Genomic DNA, 12,765 nt, shown 5'->3' with positions numbered 1-12,765 from the left:
GACTTGCAATTTTGGAGGGGTAAAAAATTATTTAAAAGCAAAGCAGCTCTAATGTAGCCTTGAAAATTATTTCATGCGAAAAAGTAAGGAAAAAACCCAGGATCTGAAATTTTTCACTTCTGATCCACTCTCAATCAATACCCATGAACTTTGTCTCTGAAATACACAAAACACTCCCACATTTAAAAAGGGACCTGGGTGGTAAACAGAGCTTTTGGTTCTGCATTGTAAAACGAGACTTGTAGGCAAACAAACATGGGTCAGGGGCAATGAGGCAGCAAGACAAGGATCTGCCTTTGGGAGGGGAGATGTTGGTGGGGTGGAGGGTGGTGGGCTGCAGGAAGGCTTGATGGACAACTCCACAACTCGGCAGAGGCAGAGCTTTCACTTAAAAATGGGGCCTGGCCTATCTCAAAAGGTCAGAGCCCAGAACACTAACGCACTACATTAATCATGAGAGGCTGCGGCTTACCTGTCTAACGTTTCAGCCGTGCCGTACAGTTAACCTCAATTATGCTTGATTACGAGGTGTGGAAGATGCAAGAGCCCGGGCTGGGCCGACCGCCCAAAGATCAGGCATCAATAATGCAATTTCAGATCAGATGAGCCTGCCTGTCACTGTGCAGAATGACTAAAGTGGTTCCTTTAGGTTCAGGGTCAATGCACGGCTGAAAGTGAAAGTTGTTGCCTCTTTTATGATCCTTAAATATTGATCCTACTACAGACATCAGCGTCACCATGTGTACACACATATATGCATATGAGACACAAACGCATACACCCAAGTGCTGTGTGGTGAACCAAAGAGAGCTAAAGGCTTCATGCTGTCCCAGCCCCCTTCTTGGTAATTGCCCCATTATGTGTTGGTGGCGGATGGAGCCATTACAGATGTTTTATGACGGGGCCATTTTCATTTTGTCTTCCCAATGAGGGACAGATTTATGGTGGGAGGCAGTCTTCCATTCAGGGGTAAAAAAAACCCCTCACCACTGCATTCCCTAATACACAAACATAGAAATGCATATATATGATATTGTCACAAGCATGAGCCTGACCTTTCCTATGCCCTCCAAGCTCGCTGCAGCAGCCTGTGAGATGAACAAAATATTTAATGGCCCCGTGGAACGAGGCACACTTCCAAGCCAGTCGTCAGTCAGGTCCTCAAGGGCGGGGGGGGGGGGGGGGGGGGGGGGGGGATGGAGGTTGGTGAGGGAAGATCTCCTCAACTCGTCCAAGGTCTGTGGGAAGCAACAGGCCTCGAGCAAAACCAAGAGTGACACTTTCTCACCAAATGTTATCCTTCCAAGAGGAACCATCATAAAGGGTATAAAGTAAACACCAGTTCAGAATTAATCTCTGCTCATTCGCAGGAAGTGTTTGAAGTGCTGAGGACTCTTTGGCTGTGTGGTTTCTTTCCAGAGGCTGTTTTGGTGTGGTTCACCCCCAAGTTCCCATTTGGAAATCAAATCTTTAGCTTGGTAGATTTTATGCCAACAAAAATATTGGTCATAAATTGGTGCCTGAATAGGCAGTGTAATTACAGGGCTGTGGTCTGAAAATGTACCCTGCAACTCATGGCTGCAATTATTAAGGTTAACAATAGGGACACTGGGGTAGAGATCGCAGAGCTTCAAAGAGCTCATTTATTCTTTGACTCGTTAAACCAGCCGAAGGACACATTTAGAGATCTGAGTAGGTCAATGTCTGTGTCAGAAACAGTTTTCCTTTCGTGCACATACTTTGGAAAGTTGTCAGGTGCAAGTCTTTTAACAAACAAGGTCAGCAGTGGATCACTCATTATAAATCATTTACCCGAGCAGCACAAAGAGCTGGAGGGACTAGATAGCCCCGAGGACCCAGAGGTTGTGACTAAAACACGGCCTCATCGTGTTACACACACCGGCCACTGTGACATTTCTGACACCTTGCTCCTATCAGCCCTACCCGCCTGTCCATGATTGATTTACTCATTGTTGTGGTCATCTCAAACAAGGCACCCTTATCCTCTCGTTCCTGATCATTTCTGCATTCGACTTCACTGAAAACCTGAACAATGTTGCTCTAAACAGAAACATTTTCAACCGCAGCTGTTTGAGCTGCGTCAGGAAATCTAACCTGGCTGGAAATGTCTGTGCGAGGATGTGGAGCTGAATGAATGATGTATGGCTGAGCATGTCCGAGGTTAGTTTCTGTCAATTCTCCCAAATACCGCTCTTTATTCACTACAACATAAATTCTCTCACTCTGGCATGAGGAATGGAGTGAGGTTTGTTTGACCAGATGTAACTTTATCAGGGACTCTCTCTCTCCCCTGCTATTCTTGTGTCTCTCACATCTCTGAGCTCAGGCACAAAAAAAGTGAGCTCTCACACAATATTTCTGTTTGCAGTTGTCTGACCTCTTTGTGAACTGCGGTAAAGTGAAAGGCACTTTCAGTCGAGGGGAATCGGATGGCAGTAACCATATGCCTTTCAACTGATACAAAGGTGGGAAAGGGGGAGGCCAGGGGTGTGTGTGTGTATGTGTGTGTGTGTGTTCAGTAGGGTGTGTGTTGGTGGTTGTGTGTGTGTGTGGGGGGGGGGGGGTTGCATGCTAGGGTGAAAAGGAAAGTGCCGTGCTGCATCTTTTTGTGTTGGTAAAGTGGTGACGGTTTAGGGTTAGGGGGTTTGGGGGGAAGAAAGGAGGAGTAGTTGGCTGGATGTGGTGCTGAACTCAAGACAACGTCCGGCTGACTGACTGTTGAGATGGAGCCCTCTTATGGATGAGTGCAATGAGTAAACAGCATTCCTTTCTCTCTGTCTGACCTCCTATTTTTGTCTCTCTTTCTCGTCTTTCTTAAAGTCTGTCTATCTAGCCAAAACACTTCACCTCCCAGTTTGTATCTGCTGTTTGGTGTCCACTAGAACTCATCTTCATCTCAACATCGTCACCCTTTTTAAAACATATAAAACTATGTCCTTTGTTGACATGATGAATGACATGAAGTGAAACAAGGTTTTGTGGTGGATTTTTGTTTGCACTTAATATTAATGAGATGTGGCCAACAATTTAGTGAGTAAAAATATCTTTGATGACAAAAGCTGCTTGTATGTGTCCTCTTGAAGTTCACAAGTCACTTACACTAAAGTAATCTAAAATGTGATGAATCAACCAACACATTGACATTTTTTTGACCCCATGCTTAATCAATAGTACAAACTAGAACAATAGCTGACTGACTTTTTGAATTAGGTAAGTGACTGATTACTTTATCATCACCTAGTGGTGTTTTCACACATGCACAAAACTACTGAAGTTTTCCAGAATTTTTTAGGTTTATCTGCATGTGTGCATGCAAAACGGCCACATTCTTTACCCAAACTTTACCCAGGATTTTTCCTGACAGCCCTACTAGTAAAGTTTCCGAGCAAAGTCGAGCATGGACTTTGAGCGTGTAAGTGTGATGTCACATGACTGGTGTAATTGTTGTGCACGTAATAAAGCGGCTTCATATTGTTTTCTGCTCGCCAGTTATATTCCACTCGTTCAATGATACTGTGAATGCATTCAATTATATGTTAAAGGAAAAACTGTTATTATAGTGTTGGAATCTGTTGTTTTGTACGTCATGTTTTTGTTTTTTTTACATTAAGACCCCCCCATGGGTGCATGTGTGAAAACAGCTCGATTCAAACAGAACCAATGTGAGTGAAGGGTAGCTTTTGCACAACACACAGGCATCTTCTGTCCTCTGCTGGACCAACATTGACTCTGTGGCTACAAAACCCGGTCCTACCTCTGGTCAATGCGGTATAAACTTGCAAATTTGGGACATCCTCAATCGCCTGTTGCTGGTTTGTTGGTATTTTAACACCCCTCTGTGGTTAAAATGCCTTGATTTGTGCTGTCAGTGCTCAATAGAAGTGTCTGTTGCAACAGGCCTTTGCATAACTCTTTGTTCTTTCTCTCACTTAATAAAAAAAATACAGTGCAATGTATGACAAAAAGGAAAAATAATGTTTGGGATTATTTGCATGCTTTGTTCCAAAAATCTAATCTGGTCCAGCCAGGAATTCAACGAATTGTACAAAGACGTTTAGCACACCTAAGAATGATGGTGGGGGGGGGGGGGGGGATAAGTATTGAAGTGTGGCTGTCTGTCTGGTGCATATAACTTAAAGAGTCACTCTGCAGATTTTTCAAATTGAATTTTTTTTTTTCTTTTTCATTATTTCTCCAGCATGTGTCATTATATGTCTGGTGTGCCCTGGTGTATGCAGTAAACATCTATTTGTGTCCTCCATTGTCTTTTCATTAACTTTCTGTCCAATAATATCTGCTTGTGCACTCTTAACAGTCAGACTCCCAAGTCCTCAACATAATTAATAATAATAATAATAATTATTATTATTATTATTATTATTATTATTATTAATAATAATAATAATAATAATAATAATAATAATAATAATAATAATAATTTAATAATAATTTATCCTTTATTAATCCCGTGAGGGGAAATTCAGTTTTACACTCTGTCTAATGGAGAGGTCTCAGAGTGAGGGGGCTGCCCACAGTGAGCGGTTTTGGGGGTTTGGTGCCTTGCTCAAGGGCACCTCGGCAGTGCTCAGGAATTGGACTGGCACATGTATGGAGTTAGAATAATAAACGGAAACTAAAAAGGGAAATCCTGAAAGAAACCTTGTTACAGGATTTGAATTGTATTTTTCTGTCAATTTGGTAGGTCTGGTACTGTGTAAAATGAGTAGGTCATATATTTGGTAAAGACACATTGATACATTTCGGTACAATACTCATACAAAGAGAATGAATAATAACTCATGCTAATGAATGCATGTGTGATATTTACATTACATTGTGATGCAATAAAATTCAGTATAATAAACACGTGTACCTCCCCTTAGTAGAATGACATACAAATGTATGTAGTCACATGCCTTTCCTATTTAGTTTGCAAAACATTTATAAATTATGGTAAATGTAGTTTACATAATGGGATACAGAGGCAATATTTAAAGTATTAAATGAACAACAAATGCCTTATCAGTTGGAAATCCTGACTAGTATGATGTCAATACACACACACATCTTTAAATGATTTGCTGGCTTGTTACTATACAGTCAGTAATCTCTGTGTATGGTTACAGTGGATGTAGGGAGCCAATGTGTTTAGTAGGAAAGGAGGACAGACAGGAAGAAGGTTTGTTACAGAAGCGACATTAATCTATTCCTCTCGGCGCTCTTTGAAGAGCAGCAGCAGCTATGACAGGCTAAATGTTTCCAGATATGTCACATTTCCACAAAATCTGAAAGGGCTCTTGCGAGCACTCATCCTTTCATGTTTGATTGTGTGTTAGAGATCCTATGATAAACAGACGAGGGTGGTGGTTGGAGGGGAAAGGGGGTTGGGTGGAGAGGGGTTTTGGATGGAAGAGTACTCCAGTGCTCGGCCTGCCCTGCCACCGGATCCAGATGCTTTTTGCAAATTACCTCTTTGTCTACATAAGAGGGGTTCCAAATGCAAGTCAGAACTGAGATCCGGTTCAGACTTCTAGGATTGTGCAGGGTTATTGCACTGAATCTGATTAATCTGGAGCGAACTATTCCATCCACCCCTGTCACTCGTGCACTTATTGGCCCTAAAAATGCATATCCACCCTCAGACAGACATTGAACAGATGCTGCAAGGCTGCTGTGAACCATTAAACATGTGAGATGTAGCTCATCAACTTCAACTCAGAGCACAACTGGGCAGAGCAGGTACATTTAACACCATATGTCCTGTGGAAGCCAAACTTCCTGTGAGATTTGGAAATGACTTAATGTAAGTAGAAATGCTAAGTCATTACACTGAAATATGTTGGCCACACAAATACAAGCACATACGCAAAAACACACACACACACACACACACACACACACACACACACACACACACACACACACACACACACACACACACACTCTCTCTCTCTCTCTGTCTTCCTGTCTGTCTCCATCTCTCTCCTACTCATTCCTCTGTGGCTTTGTGTCCCCGTTTGTCAGTCCCGTCTCACCGTCTTTTCTTGTGCTGCTTCAGTTTTCTGTGTCTCAACACTCTGTTAGAGAGTCATAAAATTCTTGTGGAGAAAACAGAGCACTTCCAGCTGAACTCTGGAGAAGAGGCAGTAAAGAGAATGTAAACTGAAGGAAAGGAAAACCAAACGGAAAGGGAGGAAAAAAGTGATGTTCTCATAAAAATAAAATAATAAAAATACCAGAGCAGTAGTGAAACATCTTTTCAGCATATTTTAATAAAACCTCTTAACAAGAGTGAGCATTGATGGATACAGTTTCATGACAGAGTGCTGTTTAAATTGCAACTGAGCCTCCCTTAGGCTTAATTTCTGAAGTTTATGAATGAAAACTACAGAAGTGATGTGAAATATGAATAACATAAACAACTGTCTTGTATCTTTCTGTTTGCAAACCAAAAACATCGGGGCTCCCTGCATGAACATTCAACCTCCAGGGACATTAGACTGTCTCCCTTTACATCCAGCTCATGGAGAAACAAAGAAAACAGATGCAAAGCATTTGTGCTCATGATCTTCCACCTCTGGGGAAGCTGGTGGCAGTCTTCTCATGGTGCGGTCACAGATCTCCTGGTGTGTTTGGTATGAGCCATTAGGAAGGGAAGGAGGAGGAGGAGAGGAGGAAAAGGAGGAGGAGGGTAAGAAGGGCATTCCTGATTTCCAGCCAGGCTGATCGGCAAAAGCCGGCTCCTCACCTGTCCCACAGAGGCAGTGCTCGGTGCAGCCAGCAGGGTGTCCTGTGACTGGCACATCTCGTTAGCACAGGGAGGAGGGGATGAGCGAGGACGAAATTGAGAAAATGAGCCTGGAAAAAGCAGAGTCGGTTTGTTCTCAAGCCTGGAGCCTGTTATAGCGTTAGTTAAAAATGAGGGGAGGAGTTGCAGAAATGCATCATTTCAATACATGTAATACAACAAAATGACTTAGGAACCATAACTCATTAACAAAAGCCATGTGAGAGCCATTCCTTCCTTCATTGCCGAGCAATTTGAGACATTAAAGGACTCTCTTCCGGGGTAAAACCTTAACCCATAATTCATGGCACGTTTAACCCATAACATACAGTGCTTCCTGTTGCTGGGTGGGATCACTGCTGGATCACAAAAGTCTGAAAGGGGTTAGACAAGACTGGTACCGTCACATACATTTGAAATAAAAATGTATTATGTTTCATGTGGGATTGCTATGTACTACTATATTGGTTTAAATACTATTCACGTTTTTCATTCAAATATCCAGACTTTTATTTTCCTTGGACCTTATTGAAACACAATAAGTAAATCCTACTGATTAGTTTCCTTTGTGACAAACTGATTATTTAATAAATGTGACAAAATGCACACAAAACACTCCTGATAGTGGAAATATGTTTTTATGTTTTTGTTTTTTTTAAATACATTTAAAATATATTTAAATATATCTTTGGGCCATGTTTGCCTTTATTAGATATGATAGCTCAAGAGAGACAGGACATTTTAGGAGGAGAGAGTGAGGATGAGATGCAGGAAAGGGGCGAGGATGGATTTGAACGCATGGCTGCTTTTCCAAGGACTTCAGCCTCTGTGAGATAACTGCTAGGCTACCGGTGACTAATGGAAAAAAGTATGTTTTATACTGTTTATTTCCACTACTTAAAGGGGCAGATATGTTCAAATGTTATTTAGATAAAACAATGCTATTGCCAAAAGAACAGGTCACATGGTCTTATAGGATCAGAATCCAAATTTTGGGACAAACCAGATATACTGTCATACAAAATGTGTTCAACATCGACAAAGAATTATCCATCTTGTTCTTGTATGATGTAGCAGTTTATGCACAAAGTGTAATAAAATAATAATAACTTAATATTGATAGACTAATTTGGGATGTGGAGGGTTAGTGCCCCTGAAATGCAAAGCAACTACCTGATACAAAATGGGGTTTTATGTTCACCTGCATCCATCTAAACTGTTGGAACAAGCTGGATCACCTGCAGGAAACCCCCTCAAACCCAGACATCACATGCAGACTGCACACAGAAAGCAATGCATTTCAATCTGTCCCTTCCAAAATATCCTCTCCTCTGCAGAATGTAATGGTTTGTCCTTGTCTGAAGAAGAGAGCCCCCTGATAGTCATAATACACACTCAGCCATGACTCTTTGGCTTCAGTTCCTGGACTCAAACTGAACTTGAGTGCATCTGTGCACAGTAAACTTTCATGTTTTCTGTTTAGTCTGGCCGCTAAATTCTACTAAAAGATTTTGAAACTTAATTCTTTTGTAAAGAAAAAAGAGCACTTCCTTTAGACTGGGAACCCCACCCAATCTGTGTCCAATTGGGTGCAGAGAAAAGTAGAGAATAAAATAGCAGAGGAAGGCATTGCATCTATTAATTTGTGTCAATAAATGCATGAATTTATAGACATGTCAATTTTATGAGCCTCTGTCCAGAGTGCCAACACTTTCCACTTACAGCGAGTTGGCCAAATAAAATGGCTCGACTGTTTATGATTGACTGCTCAGGAACAACAGTTAAAGTTTGGCATACTACGTCTCCCTACCTAAAGCAATTTTTATGTGTATATGTGTGTGTGTTAATACTATTTGAACATCTGCTCAGAAAGGTACCAACACAGATGTTTTTTTTTTATTACTTATATACAGATGCACAAGTTTCCCAACATAATTCAGATTTCACTTCTCATTAAAAACAACAATACAAAACAGAAAGCTATCATTTAGTTCTTAGATCTTGTAAAGAAAATTACATGAGCTATTTGAAATTGATAACAGAGCCCCCCTGCCCCTCCCCCGCCCCTGTGCAGAAACGAGCGGGACTGTTGTGGTTGCCTGTTTGCTGATTTATTGCGCTTATATACTACCGTGTGTACTTAACTTGCCTCAGAAAACATGTGGATAGAAGTTACAGCGTCTTTTTTTTCCACTCACACAGACCACATTGTGCTCTTCACCAATCATATCGCAGGTCTCACAATGTCATTCGAGGTGGGAACCCCGTGTAAGGGGGGGTGGAGGTGGAGTTGAGTTGGGTGGGGAGTGTAGGAGTTAGTTCTTAGCCAGGCACTAGGCTGAATAAATAAACCCGGAAACATTAAAAGCCCTTTTCCCCTTCACCTTTGAACTTGTGCATTAGATTGTGTAAACATACATCGAGACGTTTAGACACAGCTTGTCCTGACACTGTGCTACACACTGCCATGGCCCTTCATCCGCTCAACTGCACATCTAGCCTCAGTGTGGGAGAGGAAAGAGTCAGGAATAAACGCAGTATAGTGAGCATTTATGGAGGGAGGGTTGTTATACATGAGTTTCAAAGTGAAAAAAAAGTTTCCTGTCAAAGTGAATTCGTCAAATTCTCTTTATAATAAAATGGCATTACACTCGAGAGAAGCCACATCCATCTGACTTGTCCATAAAAATCTCTAGTTTCAAGATATTGCAAAAAAAAGTGAAACATTTTTTATTATTACATTTCTTGAAATCAGACGTAATGTCTTCTCTCATTCCGATATTTGATCAGCTTCTTTAGGCCTTGAAGACGTAAAATAATCCATGAGAACACAAAGGTTATCTTAAATTCACATTTCTCCTTTTATGCTGCAAAATTCTACTCTTAATTCAAGTCTTAAAAGAGTCAAACATGTTGACTTCTTGTGACACTCAAATAAGAATAGTAAAAACTGTGTCCACTTGGAATATATATTTATTTAAAGCTATTCTATTGGAAATAAAATTAAAGATCAATAAGTGTGTGTTTTGGTTCAGGTGAACACACTCATGTTTTATTACAGAAGGTGGTAAAAAATGATTGCAAAAGTAAACAGTCAGGTTGATTTAGACAAGTCCAAGAACTGTTACATTTGCTATATCATTTACTTCAAATCCCTCATGTAGATAGGAAAACTGAACACAGCATGGAGTTTGGACTAAAAGCTGCATTTTTTGCTTTGTACACAAAGACATATTTTTGCACTTGTTAGGTGTTAATACTATCTGATGATATTTTTCTGAGTTTAAGTTAACTCAATGAACACAGGGCATTTCAACAGTACCATACAAGTAGAGGATAGCGTTACTGTTGTGTACTTCTGAAGAACTACCTGGGTGGGCAGAGAGGACATGGGCAGTCAGACACACACACACACACGCACGCACGCACACACGCACCCACACACCACACACACACACACACACACACACACACACACACACGAGTGAAGAAGAAGAATGGGAACAAGAAGCAGATATGAGGTAAGACTAAGTGTTTCAGCTTTACAGGTCTTGCTTGCTGGGATCATGTTTTTTGTCCCCTCTTGGAAACAAGTCTCTGTAATGTGACTTAATTTGAACACAGTCCCTGCAATGTCCTTAAAACAAGTATATACACACCCAGTAAACCAAATTAAGGTTTTTTTTTGCACCAGAGGATCATAAGACATTTAATTTGGTAATCTTTACACAACAACATCAGTCCAAATGCAAAGCACATAATGTTTTTCTCTTACAAATGAATCAATAAACTAGACATTACACTTTTAAACAGTACCTGCACATGCCACTCAAACCTCCAAAATCTCATTTTGTCATTTGTTTTTGTTTGTCCTCAGCAAAAAGTGTTTTCCCAATGTACATCAGTTTTGTGTGCATGTCTGTGATCGTGCCTGTTGGTGTGTGTCAGCATGTTTGTGTGCATATGACCTGCATTATCCTGCTTTACTCTGGTTACAGAGTCCTCTAGGATTTTTTGAGTCAGGAGCTGTAGCCCCGAGGCGAACAGCAGGGGTTCCATACTTAGTTTCCTGTAAAAAATACCTCCGCACTCCACATCCTAATTAATGTGAAGGGCATGCCCAAGTTCCCTATAAAATCATACAAGACTATACCAATTTCCTGGTAGCTTGCTCGCTACATGTGCTTCTTGTTCTTCAGCATAAAAGTTTCCTTTGGTGCAAACCATAGAGATGTATTCATCATCACCAGCACCAGGCCTACTCCCCCACCCTACTCTCCTCCTTCCTATCATTTTATCTTAATGTTATTTTGACTTTATAATATGTTATACAGGGATTAGGCTTCGTGGCCCTTTAATTCTGGACTAAAAAGCTCATGAGAAGGCACAGCCAGGGCAACATGAGAGCCTGCAGTATACTGGGTGAATGAGGATTGAATCATTTGGCATGGAAAGGAGTACATAAGGTGTTATGCGTGTTTTCCTGTATGTATAGTGTTAGCATGTTGGGAATATGTAATTATGTTACTGAGTAGGCACTGAGGTATAGTAAGACGAAAAAACAGACTTATTGAAAATGATAGAGAAACGCAGACACAGAGATTGCATGAATGGCTGCACCTCAACACTCAGAAGCAGTAACAAAGCAGTCTCTCTGATACTTCACAGATCCCAATAAACACGTACATGAACGCACACACACACAAACACACACACACACACACACACACACACACACACACACACACACACAACACACACACACACACACACACACACACACACACACACACACACACACACACACACAAGCACCAACTCACAAACACAGACAGAAACACTCACAAAAAGCATACATAATAGCCTCCATACTATTGTTATAGGTGTTCTGTATGTATTGGCTGTTGACTTTCTGTGGATCAGATTTTGCACGCCCATGGTTCAATATGGAGAAGTTTATTAATGATGTTCATGATCCAGTGTAAACTGATGAAATACATGTTACATCAATAATCATTTGAATAATTAGAAACTTGTATGCATCATATTTGTTGCACGTCTGTGAAGTCTGATGTTATCGGAGTCAAGTTTGCTCTTGATTTAGGTGGCGTTGATGAAGTAGTTACAGTCCCTTTGTTCTCTCAAGGAGTCATTGAATTAAGAATAAATCTCTCATAATTCCGACAAAAGTCAGTATTAAACAAAATGATTTTAAATTGATTACCTGGATATTTAAGTTCTTTATTAAAGCCCATGGTTTATGCGTTTATGGCTGCTCTGGAAGAAACATCCCTGCTCACTGGAGTCCTTTACACAGACCAGGTCCCACTTCAAGGAATGTGTGTGAGTCACTGCCGCTCATCCGATGACTGTCTACGGCTCGCCTGCAGCTTCTCTCCCTGATCACTCCCCAGAGACCCATTCAATCAAACTCCCATATATTTTCTAATTAACTTTAACTGATGACTTTATGCAATAGTTGTGTTTTACTGTCTCCTTTAAATGCCATTTATCATCCTCCAGCTTTGTGGGTCCTCGTGGCGAGACCCTCCCCTCGGCTGAGCCAGTAAGGTCCGACTGAGCCTGTCCTGGGCCCATGACCCTGCTAACCCCCCACCCCCCACCCCCCAAACACACACATACACCAACCCCACAGTCTTTTTCTCTCTCTCTCAGGGTGTCTTATGACTGACCAAGACAGTTTTATTAGCCTCCGACTAACCCGGCAGGAAAAGGGGGCGCATTTGCAGGGTCTTAGCAAACACGATGGCAGTCGAGGAAACAACTGGCAGAAACAAGAAGAGTTTCCCTGAGAGATTGATGACAGTGCAGAGGGAGGATTGATAAGCAAACATGGTGGGTGGGGAAGAGGGAGTTAGGGGGTCAGGGGACACGAGGAAACAGTGTCTCATGAGAATGAGAGGAAGAGGTGGAGATGCGCCTCATAAAGTTTTTTT

The sequence above is a fragment of the Labrus mixtus genome, chromosome 11 (assembly GCF_963584025.1).
Source record: "Labrus mixtus chromosome 11, fLabMix1.1, whole genome shotgun sequence".
Taxonomy (NCBI): Eukaryota; Metazoa; Chordata; class Actinopteri; order Labriformes; family Labridae; genus Labrus; species Labrus mixtus.
The sequence above is the reverse complement of the archived record's forward strand: the minus strand, read 5'-3'. Positions refer to the sequence as shown.